Source organism: Petaurus breviceps, unplaced genomic scaffold (genome assembly GCF_028583685.1).
Source record: "Petaurus breviceps papuanus isolate PSGF00001 unplaced genomic scaffold, PetGlider_PUasm1.0 90535, whole genome shotgun sequence".
Lineage (NCBI taxonomy): Eukaryota > Metazoa > Chordata > Mammalia > Diprotodontia > Petauridae > Petaurus > Petaurus breviceps.
This window is the reverse complement of record NW_027187270.1, coordinates 1,174,195-1,195,839: the sequence shown is the minus strand read 5'-3', so window position 1 is coordinate 1,195,839 and position 21,645 is coordinate 1,174,195. Positions and strand designations below refer to the sequence as shown.

Below are 21,645 nucleotides of genomic sequence, written 5' to 3'. Positions count from 1 at the left end.
ATAAAATGATGGCATTTGAGATGCCTTCCAGCTCTCTGTGATCTTGGGTGCTGCTTTAGGAAAATCACTTTCATTTTCTGGGCTTTGATTTCCTCATCTGCAAAAAGAGGGGTTTGGCCCAAATAACCTCAGAGATTCTTCCCCCATCCTTCTGAATTTGTGTTCTTCAGTAATCACTGGGTCTTAGCTTGTTTCTTGGTAACTGGAGCATGATGACAACCTCTGGGAAGCTCCAGCCCCAGTTTTTATTCCTCCCCTGCCTCGCCCCTCCCCTTCCTAACCCCCTCAGTGAGCCTTGAAATGTCTTGGGGATGGGAAAGGTGCCTCATTACCTCATGGGGAATGTCTGTTTTCCCAATTGTGAAAAAGAAGAAGATCAGCTCAGTGTTAAGCTCTAAAAGGCTTCTCTGTGAGTTTCTGCTAGGGCCAGGGAAATAAGGAAGGGAGACTTTAGCTCTAGCTAAAGTCAAGTTGGATGTCAGTCCAGGTAGGTGGCATCAGCAATGGCTGAATGAGCGGCTGCATCTAAAGATTACTAGGAGGTGGCTCTCTGCTGACCTGGATGAAAGCAGAGTAGCCAATGTGTCTGACCTACTGCTGTTAGGCCAGCATCGGATGTTGGTGTTGCTGTTTGTCCTTCTTTCTTAAAGAGGACCATGACCTCAGGGAGGTGATGCCATGACATGCAAGTGAATTGGATTTAAGTGAGGCAGGGCTGGGCAAAGTCACCAGCCTCACCTTCTCCTCCAGAGCCATGTATGTCCAGTGGCCAGATACAGATCAGAGCAACTAGAGATGGCCCTGGATGCAGTGGGATGTCTTGGCCTTTTTAAGCTAAGGTCTTTAGCGGGTCTCAGTTTGACTGAAACTTGCCACATTTCTTAGTGGCACACAAAACCTCTCACAATGGAACTGGAGGTCCAAAACAATTTCAACAGCCTAGAATGATTGGTCAAATTGAATAATAATAGATATACTATAGTACAAGGTGATGCAGTGGGAATAATAGATATACTATAGTACAAGGTGATGCAGTGGGCCTAGGGTAAGGAAGACCTGAATTCAAATCTAGCCTCAAATGCTTATTAGTTGTGTCACTTGTATGTGTGTGTGTGGGGGGGCAGTCACTTAACCTCTGCCTGTCTCAATTTCCTCAACTTTATTTTGTTTTGTTTTGTTTTTTGCTTTTTGGAGGGCAATTAGGGTTAAGTGACTTGCCCAAGGTAACACGACTAGTTTTTGTGTTGTGTCTGAGGCCAGATTTGAACTCAGGTCCTCCTGACTCCAGGGCCAATGCTCTATTCACTGTGCCACCTAGCCACCCCTAGTTTCCTCAACTTTAAAATGGGGATAATAATATGATATACTTCACAGAGGTGCTGTGAGGATCAAATGAGATGATATCTATAAAAGCATTTAGCCCAGTGTCTGGCACAAAGTATGCCCTTAATAAATGTTCTCTTTCCGAAGCTTCCCCTAATAAGATAAAATTCAATAGGCATGAAGATAAAGTCTTACACTTGAATAAAAAAAATTAACTGTGCAAATACAGGATGGGGAGCATCTATCATGGCATAAAATCTTAATCAACAAATGAAGAAAGAGCAGAAATACTAAATACATCCTTTACTGACCACAATGCAATAAAAATTACATTCAATAAAGAACCTTTGAAGAAAGGATTAAAAATTAATTGAGACTAAGTTAATCCTAAAGAATTATTAGAACAAAGAATTAAACATAAAAACAATAGAAAATTTCATCAAAGAAAATTCAAACAAGGAAACAACATACCAAAAACTGTTGGGAAGTGGCCAAAGCCGTCTGCAAGGGAAAATTTATATATCTAACCACTTACATCAACAAAAGATCAATGAATTGGGCATACAACTAAAAAGACTTTGAAAACCAACAAAGATTTAAAACCCTCAACTAAACACCAAAATAGAAATTCTGAGATTAACCAAACTGAAAGTCCCCAATCCGCTGAACTGATAGATAAAATGAGAAGCTGGCTTTGGGAAGAAAACAAAACAAAACATTGATAAACCATTAGCTAGTCTGATTTTTAAAAGGGAAAGGAAAACAAGCTTGCCAGCAAAAAAAAGTGAGAAAGGAGAAATCACAACAAATAATGAAAAAGCAAAGGAAAGAATTAGAAATTATTTTCCAGATTATATGCCAACAAAATGGACAATTTAAGTGAAGTGAATCAACAGCTACAAATATAAAATGCTGAAATGAATAGAATTGAGAATTTCAATAACTCAGTCTTTTATAAATTAATTGAACAAACCATTAGTGAACTCCCAGAGGAAAAAACTCCAGAACTAGAGGGATTTACAATGAATTTTATCAAACATTCAAATTCATTCCAATATTAATCATCAAGTATTTATTAAGTGTTTACTACACATCAGGGATTCAGCAAGAGTGGGGAACCTTTGGCTTCAAGGCGACATGTGGCCCTCTAGGTCCTCAAATTTGGCCCCTTGCCTGAATCCACACTTTACAGAACAAATCCCCTTAATAAAAGGATTTGTTCTAGAAAACTTGGACTCAGTCAAAAGGCTGAAGCCAAGGAACTAGAGCGCCACATGGGGCCTTGAGGCTGCAGGTTCCCCAACCCTGAGCTAGGCACTGGGGATGCAAGTACAAAGAATGAGACAATCCCTCCTTGCAAGGAGCTGATATTCTAAGAGGAAAGCACAAGTACATATCTTTAGATAACTATAATATAAAGTAAATAAATATATACATAATAGGTAAATAGAAGGTAGCTTAGAATGGAGGGCACTAGCATTTGGAGGATCAGGAAAGGATTCATACAGAAGGTATCCATCTTAGTTCAGATGAAAGGAGTTGTATGAAACAGAGGCAAAAAGAGAACATGTTCTAGGCAAAGGCACGGAAATTGGTGATGGAGTGTCAAGAGTGAGAAACAAAGAGAAGGCCAGTCTGGATAGTTTGGATAGGGCTTTTTTTTTTTTGGACCAGAGTCTTTATTTAAGAAGTATAAAGGATGGAGTTGCAATAATTTTTGGCATTTTAAATTTAGGTTTGTTTTAAGTTTACTGTTAATTTCATGCTGTGTTTCAGTAAGAACAATATAGATTTTGTATCTGTGGCTCCAGTCAGATACCCAGCAGTACAAATTAGCTTCAAGTTACACATACTGAATGAAAGAGGTTGAGCAGGCAAGGGAGGGCAGGGAGTAAATGTGCATAGAGCTTTAAAAGTTAAACAGCCCAGTTTATATCTTATCCTACAGGCAGCCCGAGGTCACTGGGGTTGGTTGAGTTAGGGGAGGGAGTCACTTGGTCAGATCTGTGCTTAAGTAAAATTACTATGGCAGCAGAGAAGAGGATGGACTGGAGTGGGGAAACTTGAAGCAGGGAGACCAAGGGTGAGGGGGGAGTTGTTGTAAGAATACAGATGATGAGGGCCTGAACTAAGGTGGTAGCTGTGTGAATGAAGAAAAGTGATAAATTTTATGGAAGAGGTGTTGTAAAAGTAGAAAAAGCACAGTTTGGTAAGTGATTGGATAATGGGAGTGAGGGAGAGTGAGGATAATGGTGAGATTATGAACCTGAGACAGTGGATAGATTGATAGTGGTGTCTTCAACAGAAACAAGAAAGTTTGGAAGAGAGGAGGGTTGAGGAAAAAAATAACATGCTAGCTGTGTGAAGATATTAGCAAATTTCATGGGGGGGAGCGGGGGAGTTAAGATGCTCAAGAGAAATAGGAAAAAAGCGGGAAGGGGGTCCCAATGCCCACGAGTACTGGGGTACAGACTCACTATTCAACAAAAATGCCTGGGAAAACTGGAAAACAGTCTGGCTGAAATTGGATTTAGTCCGACATCTCACGCCCTAAATCACCATAATGGTCACACCATAAACAAAGGAGAGCAGCAAGGAAGAAAATATTTTTCACTACTATGGTAGGGGAAGAGCTGGTCACCAGACAAAGGACAGAGAACAGGGAACATCAAACGGACAAATTTGGTCACATAAAATGGAAAAGTTTGGGCACAAACGAAATCGAAGAATTTAAAATTAAAAAGGAAGCTGTTAACTGGGTGAATTCTTTGCCGTACATTTCTCTGATAAAGGTCTCTCATATATATATACAATATCACATATATACATACATATATTTTATACATATAAAATATATCCTACATATTATATACTGGCAGAGAGACAGAGACAGAGAGAGATATGAGTGTAACGGGACTTTGAGAATACACAGACCACCTAAAATGGACGCACTGATGTGTGTTCGAAATGCCTGCGCCCTGCTTCCAGGAGAAGGCATTCTCCATTCCCCTACCATGTGCTGGGAGGAGCCCCTTCCCATTGGTTGCGTAACCGGAAGTGCCTGCGTCAGGAGCACTTACAGCCAAGGACTGCCTCACACGTATGCAGGACGCGCGCTCTCTTTTTCCGGCTGCGCCCAGGCGATGACGGCCTGGACGGGCCTATCAACCTGCAGCGTGGGCACGTGACCGTCCTTTCCAGGCCCCGTGACCGTCCTTTCCAGACCTCCTGGCCCCAAAAGCCCGGCGTTGTTTAGTTTCTTTCGTCCTTTTCAATTCTAGGTGCAGGCTGTGGATTCCCCAGAGCCATATAACTGTGGAAGCAGGATTCCAGGCCAGATATCGCCACGCCAGTCCAGCAGGTAAACCCGGAGAAGCCAGGGTGCCTGGACACAAAGTGGGGGGGGGTGGCGGGTGGCGATCGACTTGGAACTTCATTAAGCTGAGAGCCTAATTCCCCTCCTCAAGAGACTAAGGTTGTATAAGGGGACGATTATAGCCTCTTAAGTATTGGGGAAACATGTTTGTACATTCCTGCTATACTCTCCGACTTAAGGAGTTAAGTAGAACTGGGATGGAGGAAACCCCTAAATTTGGGGGCCTTGAGCTAGTGTCAGAGACTAGATACCCCCCAAACCCTCTTCAGGATACAGGAGAACCCTAAGGGAGGGGTGGAATGTAATAAACCTGGCTTTCAGGCAGTGGAAGAGGTCACTGTTACATAGGAATTTATAAGAGTACAAACCATTCCCCACTAAGTCAAAGGATACGAACACACAATTTTCCAAGGAAGAAATTTAGGCGCTCAGCCATATGGGGAAAATGTTCCATATCACTAATAATCGGGGAAATGCAAATTTTAAAAACTCTGAGGTTCCACCTCACCCATCAGATTGGCAAAGATAGCAAAAAAGGATGTTGAAGGAAAACAGGCACACTGATGCACCATTTGTGGAGATGGGAATTGGTCCAGCCATTTTGGAAAGCAATTTGTAATGATGTCCACCACTTCTCACCCTCCCTCCCAGTTGCCAACCTCTACATACTCACACTACAAGGTGGGTACCCTCAAAGAAAGAGGACAAGGACCTGCATGTACAACATTGTTTATAGCACTTCTTTTTGGGGTGGCAAAGAACTGGAAGCTAAGGGGGTGCCATCAACAGGGAAATGGCTGAAAATGGTGGATGTATGTGGTTGGAACACTATTGTGCTACAAGAAATGATTAGGGGAACAGTTTTAGAGGAACCTGGGAAGACTTGCCTGAACTGGTTCAGAGTGAAGGGAGCCAAACTAGGGGAATAATTTATATAGTGGCAACATGTTATAAAGCCAAATGACTTTGAAAGACTTAAGGACATTGATCAAAGCAGTGACCAAGAGGACTTGATGAAAGGCATGCTATGCTGCTCACCGCCTGACGGAGATGATAGACTCAAGATGAAGTAGAAGATAAACGTTTTCACATATAATCAATGTGGAATTGTGTGTTTTGCTTGACTTTGCATATTTATTTTGTTTTCTGAAGGGGGGAAGGGGAGTAGGGATAAGTTTGCTCCCCACCCCCCCCCCGAAAAAAAAAGCTAAAAGAGAAAAAGGTTAATGGAGCATTTTTTTTTTATGCACAGAGGAAAATGGAAGAAAGGAATCACAAAGCTTTGATATATGTTGAATTTATTATATATATAGAAAAACAAGATTATGTAATCAGAGTTCCACATACTATCTACTTTTTCTTTTCTATTACATATAAGGATATGCCCGTTTTATTTGGTGTTTTTCAAGTTCAGGATGAAAAATAAAATTGAAAAAATCATGCAGTTAAAATGAGAAGGGAAACAGTTAACTGGAAGAAAAAAATCTTTGCAGCAAGTTTCTCTGATAAAGATCTGATAGCTAAGATAAATAAAGCATTAATTCAAGTATATGAGAAGTATATAAGTATAGAAATGGTGAAGAGATTTTTAGCAGCCAAGTCTTAAAGAAAAAAATAGAAGAAAAATAGAAGCTTTCAACAAATGTGGGAAAATGCTCCAAATCACTATTAGAGAAATGTCCATTTTGAAAACTCTGACATTCCATTCAGATGAACAAAGAAGACAAAAAAGGAAAATGACAGTTGTTAGAGGGCCTAGAAGAAAATGGGCACATTGGTCTACTGTTGTTGGAGCTATGAATTGATCCAACCATTAGGAAAAATGATTTAGAACTACGCCCCAAAAGCCACTAAGCTGCACATATTCTTTGATCCGGTGATACACCTAGTAGGCCTGTGTCATCAAAGAGAGGAAAAGGTCCTATATGTACAAAAATATTTATAGCAGCAATTTTGTTGCAGAAAAAGAACTGGAAACAAAAGAGGATGGCCATCAATTGGGGAATGGCTGAACAAATTATGGTGTTGAGTGTAGTAATGTTATTGGGCTGTAAGAAATGATGAAAGAGACTGTTTCAGAGTAAAATGAGCAGTACTAGGAGTTCAATTTATACACAAACAACAACATGGCAAAGACAAATGACTTTATCTAAAATCTTAAAAACGATTTTAGAACTCTGATCAGTGCAGTGACCAACAGGACTCCCAGCCTGCTGCCCACCTCTTGACAGAGATAATGGACCTAGAGAGTAGTGTTACGTTGTTAGATGTGGCCAACATGGAAATTTGTTTTGTCTGACTATGCTTATATGGAGGATTGTGTTTTCCTTTTCTTGTTGGGAGGAGTTTAAAAACAAAATAACAACAGCCAGCATTTATTAAGGGCTTCCTATGTGCCAGGCACTGTTGTGAAGTTCTGGAGATAAGGATGGTGTGGCTTCCTCGTGGTTTTTTTTTTTTTTAAATAGGAAGGCTTTAAACATTGATCAACAATATAATATACTAGTCAAAAAAGCTAGTGTAATCTTAGATTACATTAACAGAACTGTGTCCAAGACAAGGGAGGTGAGAGTCTAACCTCTGTTCTCTTCAAATAGAATAAAACAATAGATTTAGAACTAAAGGGGACCTTTGAGGCCATTGAACTCCTGCCTTTTGCAGATGAGGGAAACTGAGGAAGAGAGGGGAAATGACATCCGAAGGTTGCATGGCAAGTGAAAGAAATGGAAGTTGAGGCCCAATATCCTGATTTCTTTCTATCTGCAACTAATACCACCAAACCCATGTTGGGTAAGATAAGAGGGCATCACATTTCAGAAAGGACATTGACTAGCTGGAGTGTGACCAGGATGGTGGGGGGGGCGCTGAGAGCACTGCCTTTGTTTTCTAGTGAATCCAAAGCAGCATAGGGAGAGCTCCTTTGGGTTTATTTTTGTACACAGAATGAATGAATTTTAAAATATACCACCCTATTAAATGAAGTTAAATGGATTTATGTTATTTGCAGCAGAGCTGACAAGAGAAACACCATCTCTCTCTTCTCATTTGGTGGTTAATCATGGAACTGGAACAAGGGTAATTTTGCCTGGGGGGGGAGGGAAGCAGGGTGGGTCACTCTACAAAACATTGTTCCTGGCAGCATTGATGAAGTGCTAATACACTTGGGGATGAGGTCTGGGGGTGTTGCATGGGGCTGGGACACAAAACTGCTAGGATTGGGGAGCTCTCATTGTTTTAGTCTCTTGGACCTTCCCCCCTTCAGGCATACATAGTAAGGAAGATTCAAGCCTCTGTCTTTAATAAGCTCAGAAGACAGTAAATCTTCGTAATGAGAAAACTGCATCTGCTAGACATGACACACTGTATGTGGTCTGATAAATTACACTTGAAATTATCTTTTTGGTGTTCTTCAGGATAAATTTGTCATGCCCAATTTCCATGGTTAATTCAATTCAACTAACCTTTATTAAGCACACCACCATTTGTGCTGGCCTCAGTTTCCTGATCTATAAATTGAGGAAGTTGGAAGTTAAAAGACCCTTGCAACTTGCAATCTGCAAACCCAGTTAATCTTACAGGCTTTTTAAAAAATGAATTTATTTATTTTATAATAAATTTATAATCTATCCCTCCAACTGCTCCTTCCCTATTAAAAAAAAAAACCCCAAAGCCTATTATAAGCGTACATAGTGCAGCAAAACCGATTCCCATTCCCTAGGGACTGGAAATAGATGTCTCTCTCTGCATTTTAAGGCCACCACCTCTCTGACAGGAGGTGAATGATGTGTTTCATCTTTAGTCCTCTGGACTCAGTGGTTAATCATGGTATTGATCAGAGTTCTCAAGTCTTTCCAGGTTGTTTTTCTCTACAGTGTTGCTTTCATTGTTGAAATCTTTCCACTGGTTCTCTTGACTTCACTCTTCATCAGTTCATAGATGTTGTTCCACTTTCCTCTGAAACTATCCATTTTGTCATATCTTATGGCATAGTAGTATTCCAGCACATTTTTTCGGGGCCATTTCCCCAATTGGTGGGCACTGCCTCAATTTCCAATTCTTTGCCACTCCAAAAATAGCTGCTATAAACATTTTAGTATGTGTGGGTCCTTTTCTTTCTTTTTTTTCCTTTTCAATCTCTAGAGTATAGGCCTAATAGTGGTTTACCTGGGTCAAAGGGTAGGCATAGTTTAGGGACATTTTGGACATGATTCCAAATCAGTGCCACCAGAGTTCAAGGTTCTTAATGTAATATATGTGTTGCAGAGGCTTTGGCAGCAGCCTGATGGAGCCTGTGGACTCCTCAGAAAAATATTTTTAAATCATTGAAGGAAATGGCTAAATTTTGATTAGAGGCTAATAAAAATAAAGGTGGGACTTTTTTTTTTCCTCCAGTCCAGTTTCATGGAGTCCTTGAAATATGTATATGAACTCCTGCTCTGTTCAGGATAAGTGTCCCAGGAACTCCCCAGGCTACGATTTCGCTTTTTTGTTTGTTTTACCACCCTAAATATTCTGTTTTCAGAGCGGGTCTTGTTTTCGACTTGGGGCCGACAAAGGGAATTAAAGTTAGAGTTTCCATCTGAGTACAGCCAGGGAAAGAAGAGGAACGCGCCTCAACTTTCCCCAGAGGTAACCGACCATCTTCCTGAATAGTAAGTACATCCTTGAAATGCTGGTTGGGGGCTATGAGGAAAAGAAAAGGACCCAAAGTGAGCCAGGCACCCTTTGCAGCCCTAGCCAGTGGCAGAGATACCTCCAGTAGGCATCAGCCCAACCCTAGGATATGACAGTTAAGTAAGCTAAATGAAATGAGAAGTTGCATGGAAAGGCTCGGCTTCCAAGAGTCAAGAGGAGATAGTCTTTGGGCTGACCACATCTTGGGAAGTAGATAAGAAGGAGAGTGCCCAGAGGAGGGCAACCAGGATGTTTGTAAAGGAAGGGTCTGAAGTCTGGTCAGCAGAACAGGTAGAGAGGGGAGTGGCTAGCTCTCTTCAGATATCTGAACGGGCAGTTTTGTGGAAAAGAGGATTAGGCTTGTCTAGCTTTGCCCCAGAGGGTAGAAGCTCCACCAGTAGAAGTTACAAAGAGGCAAATTTAGGTTAGGCAAACTTATTAACCATTGGAACCATCCCAGAGCAGAATCAGCCCCACCCATTGGAGGTCTTCAAGTAGAAGCTAAGTGACCATTATTGGATTTTTTCTCTGGTATAGGTTGGACGAAATGGCCTTCACAACTCTGAATTTTTGTGGTACTGTGAATTCCCAGGCCCAGCCCCAAGTCTTATCCTTCCTTGAGGAGCCTGGCAAGTCAGGCAGTAGGAAAGGGAAGCTGAAGAAGGGATGCATGTCTGTGGCCTTCCCCTGGATGAGTAAAGGTCCACCTATGCTTCACAGATTCACTTCCAGGTAACTGCACCCCTAGGTTAGTCCATCCAACAGGAGCTGAAGGATATGTGTGTGTAAACAAGGAACCACCCCCTAGGCCATTACCTTTACCCTTCAGTTTACTAAGAGCAAATTGTGAGGTTCTCCTAGGGTCTCTTTGGGCCTCCGAGCTTCACAAAAGAACCCCAGGAGGGATTCCCCGGAAGGGGGAGAAACTACCCCCAGAATTTTGTTGGTGGAAGGGGTGGGGGTGGTTAACTTTAAACTGAGACCATTTACATTTATTTTCACCCAACTGGATTGTAATTGAATGGAAAAGCATTTAAGTGCTTACAAATGCAAGCAAGCTAGACAGTCCCTGCCCTCAAGGAATTTACTTTTGTAAAGGAGGGAAACTACAAAAGGCAGAGGACTTGGGAAATGGGGGGGGGGGGTCTGGGATGGAAAAAGACCATTTGGCGACTTGACTTGGAAATGACCGGGAAGTTACTTTTAGGACTAAATTAAGTGACAGTCCTGAGTCTTCCAGGCAGAATCCAGGTGGTTCCAGTGGGAGGGACTTAAAGCTACTAGGTAATTGCTCTTAAAACAATGAAAAGAATTTAGAAGAAATCCCTTGCCCTTAGGTGAGGACTGTAGACCAAGAATTAATTAAGAGGTTCTGAGACCTCTTATCACCCCGCTTAGTTTGCCATAGTTTGAGATTTAATGAACAGCCAACTCTGATCTTTATAAATTGGTAAGGTAAGTGTTATTATTACCCCCATTTTACCGATTCACAAACTGATTAAGAGGTTAAGTAACTTACTCGGGATCACGCTGCCAGTAACTGGCAGGATTTCATCTCAGGTCTTCTTGAAAAATCTCATTCGCCTACTATGGACCTGAACCAGTTGCAGTTGTAATGGAAACATACTCCTTTGCAAGATGGGGATAACAGCAGTGGTTTGCCCTTATGGTGAGAAAAGACTGGCAGAAAGAGACAGTGACTTAAAGAGCTGAGCTGTTTCCTTCTGGCGTCCATTCTTGTCATCCTTGCCAATCTGATGGGGTGTGAGATAAGAACTTCGGAGTTTTTAGTTTGTATTTCTCTAATGAGTAGTAATTTGAACATTTTTTAATATAGCTATTGAGAGTTTGAAGTTCTTCCTCAGAAAACTATCTGCTCATGTTCTTTGGCAGTTTTATCAATTGAGGGAGTTGCCTCTTGGAAATTTGAATCAGTTCTTTCTAAATCTTGAAAATGAGATTCCTGGTAGAGAAACTTGCTGCAAAGATTCTGACCCTAGAGTTATCTGTTTCCCTTCTAATTTTAACTGCATTGGTTTTGTTTGTGCAAAAACTTGAATTTTACAAAGTCTAAATTGTCCGTTTTATGTTCTGTGATCTTCTCTGGCTTTTGTTTTGTAATGAACTTATTCCCCTAGCCTTAGAGCTGAAAAATAATTTCTTCCTTGGTCCTCTTGTTTGATTACGATATCACCCTTTGAAGCTTCTCTTGGTTTACCTCATTTCTACCAGAACATTTTAAATAGTGACAGATGTCCCTATCACTTTAAAGCATACAAAGGACTTTACATCCATTATCTCACTTGATCCTCCCAACAACCTTATGAGTTAGGTACCACAGGTATTATTATCTCCATTTTACAGATGGGGCAACTGAGGCTCAGACAGGTGAGTGACTTGGACTTGGTCACATAGCTAGAAAGTCTCAGAAATGCCTCGATTCTAATCCCACCTGACTCCAGGTATAGTTTGTAGGGCATAACACTTGCACTATACTGCTATCCCCACTCAGCTTTTCCAAGGTGGATGGGCTAGATTTCCATGTACAGATTATATGCATTATCACTCTAGCTCTGAGGTCTGAGTAGGCCTATGTGAAGTGGATGGGATTGGCACATTGGTTTTAAGCCTATGGGGATGCAGACCGACCCTATTTCCAATAGAGAAGAGTTCAAGGAAGGGTGCATGCAGCGCCCATAGTTACAGTTTCACACTGGTTTGGTTCGACCTTGGGAAGGTCATTCTAACAGTTACCACTATCCTTTGGCAGGGGCAAGGCAAACTCAGGAATAAGAAAAAAGGCCTTAAAGGAAGGAAAGGGCTCTGAGTCCCTCCTCTCACAGATCTACTCAACCTCAGGCTTTGCCTGGAATTGGAAGAAGAACCTTACCACTTGTCAACTTTGCCTCTTTTCCTCCAGCCAGGAAGGAAAAGGGAACATCCTTCTAAAGGTAAACCCCTCTGTGCCCTTGATCCCATTGCTTCTTGGCTCTCTCTGGCCCTGGCCCTGGCTCTCTTTCTCATTTCCTGCATGTGTCTCTGTGTCTGTCTCCCTATCTAAGGCTCCTTTCCTTTCCCCTAGCCAACAAAGAAGTTCAGGTCTTCCCAGTCCTTAAGAAACCTGCAATTCCCCCCAAGGCTTTCTTCCCCCTTACTACCTAATTCTTAGAAAAGGCATTCTACATTCAGGGCCTCCACTTCTTCAATTCAATTTATTTTTAAAAGCACCAGGTATGTACCAGGCACTATGCCGGATGTGGGGGAAGATACAAAGACAAAATTGAAAACAGCCCCTGCCCTCAAGGAGCTTACATTCTGCATTCTTCTGGAACAGACAACATGGAGATAATTAAATGTAAAATAGAAATGAATTGGGAGGGAAGCAGTGACAGCTGGGAAGATGAGGAAGGCACTTGGACTGGGGATTGCAAAAGGTGAAGGTAAGAAGCATATTCCATACATGAGTGACAAGGCCAGGAGGAAAGAAAGTCCTGTTTGAGGAATAGCAAGTAGTGGGTTTGCCCCAACACTGGGAAACTAGCCCAAATGTGAAGGCTTTTAATGACCCAGCAGAGGACTTAGTGTTTTATCCTCAGGTTACCTACAAGGGGTCAGAAGCCACCATTCTGTTGAAACTGCTCTCCCTAAGGTCCCCTTTTAATTGGTAAATTGCCTGGCATTTTCTGTCTTCATCCTCTTTGCCTTCTCTGCCACATTCTGCACTATTGAACAGCCTTTCCTCGGAGCCACTCTGTCATCCCTTGACCCTCCTTCCTTCCACACCTCAGTCTCCTTCATCTACTCCTCCTCCTCCTGTACTGCCAGCCTTCCCACACATGGCCTGGGGTTACCCAGGCTCCTCTTGGAGTCTTCTACTCTGTATACAAACCCCCTTGATGATTTCCTCTGAACCCTAGGGCTCAATTATTCACCTCTCTGCAGCTTTTTTCCAAATCTACATATTGAGCTCTGATCACTCCCCTGACCTCCAGCTCCAAATCTCTTACTCTACACTGCATTCTGGCAGACTTTTCTCTTATCTATTGACATAATCATGGGGGGGGGGGGATTTACATAATTATGCTAATTATTTTACTAACTCCTTGCAAACCTGGAGGAATTCAATGTGAATCAACCTGAATGTCTCATAGGCATCTCAAACTTGAACCTATCAAAAACTAAGCTTCTCATTTTCCCTTCATTCACCCTCCCTCCACACACATCTCTATTAACAGTAGGACCAACCTCTAGTCATCCAAGATTGAGAACTGAAAATAATTTTTCCACTTTTTTCTCCTTCACAATGCTTCCTCACCCATGTGTCCCTTCCTCCTCCCCATACTCATACCCATTCAGTTGTTAAATCCTGCAGTTCAACCTCCACAACATGTCTCAGATCCATCCCTTGCTTTGTATCTATATGGTCCATCACCCTAGCTTAGACCCTCACCATTGCTGACCTGAACTATTGACAAAGCCTCCTAACTGGCCTTCCTGCCTCCAGCCTCTCTCTCTTCTCCTGTTTCTTCTTTCATGAACCTAGGAAAATAATCCTTACAGTGAAATTATCAAAACAAGCCAAGAACTGATTAGCTGCTCTACTTATGGTACAGAGAGTGTGGCCAAAAGATGAACAAATAACCCAAGTTTGCCATCACTACTACATTGGGCTTCCATACCAGGCTTGGGATTGCTTTCCTGAACTCTGTTTTCTCATCTTTTCCAAGTGGTCTGTATGCCCACACCCTCCTTCAGCCAGACTCTTGTAATAGCCTAATCAGCCTCCCTGACTCCAGGGTCTCACTCACCAAGAAATTTTAATTGACATTTAAAATTTTTACATCATGTAACTTTCCACCTATATCCCTCCTTTGCCCCCTTCTTATAATGAAGACTTTTTTAAAAGAAAAAAGGGGAAGAGAAAAAAAATAAGCAAACCTCTCAATACATAAAAAAATCTGGTAATATAAACAATTCTCCCCACCCATCAGAAAATGAGTGGGAGGTCTCTATGTCGTCTCATAGTGCTTTCTCCTTTTGAGAAATTTTTCCTGTCTTAATTGTTCATTCTCTATCCCTGCTCTTCAAATTAATGAATATATTCAGCCATGTACATATTGTATCTCCTCCCAAAGGAGAATGTCATCTCCTTGATGGTAGGAAGGGTTTCATTTTGGTCTTTGCATTAGTACAGTGCTTAATGAATTCTTACTGATTTGGATGAGTTGAAGGAGGTTCTGCCACTGCATTGTCCAAAAGGGTCACATTGCCTTTGGGCTGCCTGCCACTTGGGCCGTCACTGGCCTTCATCTAGATTCTGTCTGCTCCCTGGCACCTTGCGTGATGAGATTGGAGATGCTTGAAGCGGCAAAAGGAAAAATCCGCAAGCTGTACCTGGAGATGGGTATGGCATGCAATGTTGTCATTTACCAGGGACACTGATACTCTGAGAAAGAGAAAATCAGTAGGCAAGGTCAGGGAATCTAAAGTTCAGTACCAGCTCTGACATGACGGCCGGAGCATCTGGGGCAAAAACTCTGATGCTCTCTGTGTGTGTTTCCTCTTCTGTCATATGAAAAGGGTTGATTGGTGTCTCTGGGGCCCCCAGTCCTCCTTGATCCTATAGTCATGCCCTCAGTGTATTTGTCTGGCTAAAGTGATTTTCATTTTTATTTGTTCTTCAGAACAAAACCCTGCAGTTGTGAATAACTCCTTCCTGTGTGTGAATTTATGCTTTCCATGTGTACAAAGCTCTGACCTGGCACTGACAAAGCCAGGGCAGGAGGTCCAGTCACCTTCCATCGGTCAGCTGTGCAGTCACCTTCCATCGGTCAGCTGTGGCATGAAAAATGCCAGTTACATGATTCTGCTCCTCTGTGGGAGCTTTCTTTCTAGGAGGGGACTGGGCTTCCCTGGGAAGAGGGGAGGGATCCCATCACTGATATGACTTCAAGAAAAGCTGCAAAGGGATTGCTTCAGTTCAGATACATGAGTGTCTACCACTATGTGCCAGGATCAAATAGTCCCTGTCCTCGATGAGCTTACATTCTGTTTTTGATCATATTAAATTTAGAAGGATTCTAAATTTAGAAGTTTCTGCTTTTTAAAGTCTTTAGCAGAAAAGAATGCTGCATTCCATTGCAGAGACTTTTCTTTATCTAGTGATATAATCATGTGGTAGGGGTTTTGTTGTTTATATGATTAATTGTCCTAATTATTTTACTAACTGAAATCTCTTTGCATCCCTGGAGGAAATACAACTTTATCATAGTGAATCATGTTTTTGGTCTATTGCTGTTATCTCAAGAGGCAGCATAACATTGTATAGAATGCTTTCCTTGGACTCAAGAGAGATCTGGGTTCATTTCCTGCCTGATATACACACTAACTGTGTGACCCTTAGCCTAACTGAACCTCATTTGCTTCATCTGTATAACAGGGATAATATTATCAATAGAACCTGCCTCACAGGGTTGTTGTGATTTCAGATGAACTAATGTGCTTTGCAAATGTATAAATGTTAGTTATTATTGTTAAGATAATTATAAGCTATAGAGAAGGCACTGCATTGGTAAAGGGAGTTTCCTCACCTGGGAGTTCTGTATACCAGTGAAATCCCAGCTCAAGTTCCTATCCCTATGATTATATTTTAAAGTGTTTGCCTCAATAATCATTAGTGAAATGGGTCTCTAGTTTCTCCTTACATCAAACTGAAATGGGCATCACTATACCTCGTCCAAGTGACCCCTCTTTACAGGGTTTAGAGCAGGGGTGGGGAATCTTTGGCCTTGCAGCCACATGTGGCCTTCTAGGTCCTAAGGTGCAGCCTTTTGACTGAGTCCAAGTTTGATAGAACAAATCCTTTTATTAAGGGGATTTGTTCTGTGAAGGGATTCAGTCAAAAGGGCTGCACTTGAGGACCTCAAGGTCCACATGTGGCCTCAAGGCCGCAAGCTCCCCACCCTTGGTTTAGAGGATCCCCAATCTGGCGTTATAATAGGTCTTGGACACCATCTGGTTTGGCCCTGTCATTTTCTAGAGGAAGAAGCTGAGTCTGAGAGGTTAAGAGCCTTAATCAAAGTCAGCCAACTAGGACAGCCTGGATCTGAAGCCAGGGTATCTGCCCTTACTTAGGTCCATCGCTCTTTACACTGGACCAAATTAGGCATTTCTTTCCATGGCTCCTGGTGGTGCCCCCTGAGGCCAAGCAGAACAGTTCTCACTTCCTTCCTCCACAGGAAGGCCCTTCATACCCATGAAGACAGCTGATAAATGCCAGGATTAGAACCCAGATTTGCCGATTCCAAGTCTAAAGCCTTTGGGTGAACATGATAAACCAGAGAGGAAATAACCAGCAGCTGCCATGCTGCAAGCATCAACAAGGCACCTCAGCCAGCATGTGAGTGAGTATGCTATCACATCCCAGGTATCAGAGAAGCCCTGTGCCTTACATGCATGCATGCGCTCTCGCTCTCTCTCCCCCTCTCCCCCCCCTTTCTATAGGAAGGCACCCAGAATAATTAGCTAAGCTGAGCAGTAGCCTTCCCAAGGGCCGTATCCCCCCACTTCTAGCCCATACATTGGCTGAGTCCTGGCAGAATTATCCATGCTCAGGTTGCCTAACCCAATCTGGACTCTTTTGGACTTCTACCCTTTTCAGCTTTCATTGGTATATTGTCTTCTTCTATTAGATTGTAAGCTCCTTGACGGCAGGGACTGTCTTTCTCATTACTATCATCCCAAGTAGGCAGCTAGGCAGCTTGGAATCAGGAAGACTCATCAGGCCTCTGACACTCACTAGCTGTGTGACCCCAGGCAAGTAACTTCACCCTGTTTGCCTCAGTTCCTCATCTGTAAAATGAGCCAAAGAAATAAATGGCAAGCCACTCTAGTGCCTTTGCCAAGAAAACCCCAAGTGGGGTCATGAAGGGTCAGACATGACTGAACAACACTCATCCCCAGTGCTTAGCACAGTGCCTAGGACTTAGTAGGTCATTTCTAAATGTTTCTTGACATTGGCCCCAAGTGGCCTGGAGAGGGTCTGCCTATAAGTTTGCATGTATTCTTCCAGGTCAGGTGTCACCACTCAGATGAAGCCTGTGCTTGGCCCAGGGGCTTTCTGTGTCAAACCAAACATCTTAATCCTAAAGGGGAGGACTTGCCCAGCATCTAGTAGTTTGGCCCAAGTAGCCTTATCAGCCAATACCTCCCAGCTTCCAGCCAGGCTATTCTGGGCAGTGTTAGGCCAGGCTAGGCCCTGCAGAAGATTCTCCCCAGGGCACCGAGCTTGCAGGGAGCAGAAAGGCAGGATTGGGGGGAGAAACACACCTGTGACCCCCACCTCACAGTGGACCTACTTAGCTTGATTTCTGCTGGACAGTTCAGTTCAATTCAACCAGAATTTGTTAAGCTCCTGTTTTGTACCAGGTGCTATGTAATAGGTACCAAGGGTACAAGGACAAACTGGAAAACAGACCCCTAAGCTTTTATGAAGCACCTACTACGTGCCAGGTACTGGGGATAAAAAAAATGTAAAAGACAGTCTCTGCTTTCAAGGAACTCATGGGGTAGCAATGCAGACAACCATGTACCAACAAGCTCTGTACAAGATAAATTGGAAATGATCTGTTGATCACTTCTAATAGGAAATGGGGCAGGGCTTACCAGAATTAAGGGGAATTGGGAAGGGGGGGTGGGGGAGGGCATGAAGCCAACCAGAATACTCTCAGTCCTGAAATGGAATGTCTTGCTTGAGGAACAGCGAAGAAGTCCACTGTCACTAGTTTACAGAGTATATGTGGGGATTGTGGGTGTGTTTGATCATGTGATGAACTCTGGCATCCCTGCCCGCCCCCCCCCCCCCCCACACACATATTGGGTGTTGCATGGGTAAGAGTTGAGTGGGAGGGCTGGTGTGGATGATTATGAGCTCCAAGCTTCATTTGTGTTGAATAAGGAGCCACGGAAAGTTCTTGAACAGGTAAGTGACGTGGTTGGACCTATGCTTCCAGAAAAGCACCTCACCAACTACATGAAAGATGGATTACAGGAGAGGCAGTTCCATTCTTCTGGTAAGAGGATTCCCAAGAACCTATATACTCCAAAACTAAGGCAGTCAGCTAGAGACCTGGGTTAGAGGAGTCCCAGTGCAGCTTCATGACTTGGATGCAACCTCCCTTCCCCTTTAAGCTGCTAGAAAATGAGGTCAAATAAGCTGGCTCTGACATGCTGGGATTCTAGATTCATAGTGGTAGATTCTGGCCCCGGTTTTACTGCTTGTTTGACCTTGGACCAGTCCTTTCCTTCTTTGTGGCTTCATTTCCCTTTTCTGTAAAAGGCGGGGATTGTCCTAGACAAGATCTGCTCCCAGGCCACTCATTGCCAGTTCTGACAATGGGGAAGAATCCCCATATGGCCCGGGAAGTAGCAGCCAGGTGAAGGACTCTTTACCTTAGCTGCTGGGAGAGCCCGCCCTGTTAGAGTCTCCAATAAGGGTTCTCATCCCTTGGCCACCATCACTGAGGTTACCTATGTGTCTGTGGGCAAGATTCTCAGCATCAGAACAATTGTTGCACACTGCATATCAGTGGCTTACTGTAGGAGAATTTCAGAATATGAAAAACATTCTCCCAACTTATCCAGGGCCTGCCATCTTAACCTAGAATCTCACTGGGCAGAACCAGTAATGTTTCAGGGACCAGTGGGGAGGGGCCAGGGCCCTTGCTAGGACTTCCACAGGAGAAAAGCATTCCAGGGCTTGAAAAAAAATAGGGCCAAAAGAGATGGGGGGAGGGGAAGAGTCTGAGGCCATGGATTGCTGCAAAAAAAGGCAAAACCTGGAGAAAGGGACTTGACAGAAAGAAGCTGTGGTGAATTCTAACTTCTGAGCCAACAAGACCTGCCTGTTCTATGGCCTGCACCAGGCAACTGAGACTTTGAGTCACTTATCTGAAGCAGACAAAACAGGGGTAAACACACACACTCTGACTTAGAAGAACGCCAAACTTAACATGGAGACAAGCAGGGATGAGGGAGAGGTGTCCCAGGGAGGGACATGGGCAAAAACACCCCAACAACCAAAAAAGACCTTCCTGATCTTTAAGAAAGGATTAAAAGGGAGGAAAACAGAAAAGCAGACAACTAAGGGGGAGGCCCATCAATTGGGGAGTGGCTGAATAGATTCTCTATACAATATTATTGCACCATAAGACATGAAAGATGATTTCAAAGAATCCTGGGTTGTATGGACCTACTCAAGTAGAACCAGGAGAACACTTTATACGAGGACCTTGTAAAAGACAACTCAGTTTGTTCAACAGGGTTGGTTTTCTTCCCCCTCTTTGGTTTTTAATGGAGGGAAGGGCTTGGGAGAGAAGAGGGGCTAGTAACAGTGATGCCCCAAAATAGGGCCATTGACACGTTGTTCCAGATGAATAGAAGCGAGTGAAGTTCAGAAGGAATCAAAGACAAGCAGAATAGTTTTGAAAGTAACATCTAAGATTTATTTTTTCAAAAAACTAAGTGATATGAAACGGAGTTTCGGTTTCATATACAACCCTCTTGCATTCTTCAGTGTGGAAATGCTCATCTGTTTGGGGGTTGAAGTTCTTTAAAGTCTTACATGCTAGAAAAATAACTAACATTTTTGCTAACATAGTATTGATGAATATTTTAAAATATTTACATTATAAAGGAAGAATTCTGCCAGTGGAATACCTAGGACCACAAGTGGTAAGTGGCAAGACAGTGTCTACTGTACAAAGAGTCATGTTTCCCCCAAACTCTCCTTCTGAACTTGCCTGATTACTGCTAAGGGCCCCACCACCCTCCCAATTATCACAAGCCTCAATACTCCACATTCTCTTCCCACCCCCCAACTTCAATCTGTTGCCTGTAAATTCTACCTTTTCTCCTAGGACACTGACACAACTCTGACACAGGGCTCTTGGCACCTCACACATGGACAAGTCTCCTGACCTCCCCTGACTCGTCTCCCCCCTCCAGTCCTACGTCCATTCAGCTGGCAGTCTTCCTAAAGTGCAGGTGTGACTTCCACCCACCCCCGTTACTCTTTTTCTCACTGATCTTTGAACAATAAAACTTCATACCATGACACCAGGCATTTTCACCAATTTGTCCTCCATCCCTGGAATACCACCCCACCTCATCTCTACCTCCTGACTGCTTCCTTCAAATCTCAGCTAAAAACCTTCACCTTAAAAGGAGAAGGGTTTCCTGATCCCCTTTAATGCCTTTGTCTCAGTTGCCAAGCTTCAATTTATTCTTCTTAGATCTTGTGTGTAGTTAGTTGCTTGCATGTTGTCTTCCCCCAGTATAAGCTGTCTCTTGCTTTCCTTGTATTCCCAGAGCTTGACAAAGTGGCACATAGCAGGTGCTTAAAATTTCCAAAAGAAAGATCTCTAGACTTAGGTGATCTGGGATCAAACTTACTAGGCTTATTATCTCCAAGCCAGTTTTCCCATCAATAAAATGAATAGAATAAAAAGTTGCCTAACTATTGGGCTTTCCATTTCCTCATCTGTAAACTGAATGGGTAGGATTACCAAGACTCAGTTGCCTGACTTCCCAGGTCCTCAATTTTCCTAAAATGTTAAATGAGTGAGTAGTACTACCAGTACCAATTTACCCTTCTGGGCCTCAAGTTTCCTCTAATGTAAAATGGGCAGAGCGACACTTTAAAGGTTTAGGAAATGCTTTCTAAGCAACCACCCTGTGAGACAAACAATGTTGATCCATTTCTCCTGACTGCAGTTCCAGTTACTCTGTTATTAACAGGTATGCTCTATGATCTCAAGATCCCCAACATGCAAGGTAGAGTAGGGATCTTGGTGATGCCAACAATCAAGCAATTCTTCAGGGCAGCTCTCCTACCTCAGAGTTAATTAATCAATAATTAACAAATTAAAGAGTGTAGGTAGCAACAAAAACAAAAAAGAGAAAAAAGGAAAGGGAAAAATTAATTGAGGTATTTTTTTTGATGCAGAGAATAGAAGTACAGAAAAGCTTTGAAAGCTGCAAGTTTACACAATATTAAACATTTAAATATTTATGATATTTAAAAAGTGAGATGGACAATTGCAATCCTCTTTTCTGTCCTTCCTATGTGGTATAAATTATTTAGAATGAGTGTGAGGTCTGCAGGACCTTCTAAGAGGTAGCATCTTCTCTAACAGCCAGGGCTCTGTGACTCCCAAAGATTGGATCTATCCAAGTACCCACTTTTCACAAACAAAACTTTCTGAGAAGGTGGC

The 21,645-nt window shown here is 42.7% G+C and overlaps 1 protein-coding gene and 1 long non-coding RNA gene across 12 annotated transcripts in view; one reads left to right on the top strand and one right to left on the bottom strand.

The window, feature by feature from the left end:
- HMGB3 (high mobility group box 3) overlaps nt 1–21,645 on the bottom strand; it is a 47,398-nt gene that overhangs the window by 7,219 nt on the left and 18,534 nt on the right. The window lies entirely within an intron of this gene.
- LOC138142109 (uncharacterized) lies at nt 4,434–20,488 on the top strand. 10 transcript variants are annotated; one of them, XR_011163355.1, is made up of 8 exons: nt 4,434–4,684; nt 7,361–7,489; nt 7,710–7,774; nt 9,222–9,351; nt 9,966–10,105; nt 12,144–12,324; nt 16,612–16,772; nt 20,290–20,488. It is a non-coding gene; the product is annotated as an uncharacterized lncRNA (long non-coding RNA). The 10 variants fall into 10 exon arrangements; XR_011163354.1 differs by having other exon boundaries at nt 7,707–7,774; XR_011163361.1 differs by lacking the exon at nt 7,361–7,489 and having other exon boundaries at nt 4,435–4,684; nt 7,707–7,774; nt 9,222–9,328; nt 9,911–10,105.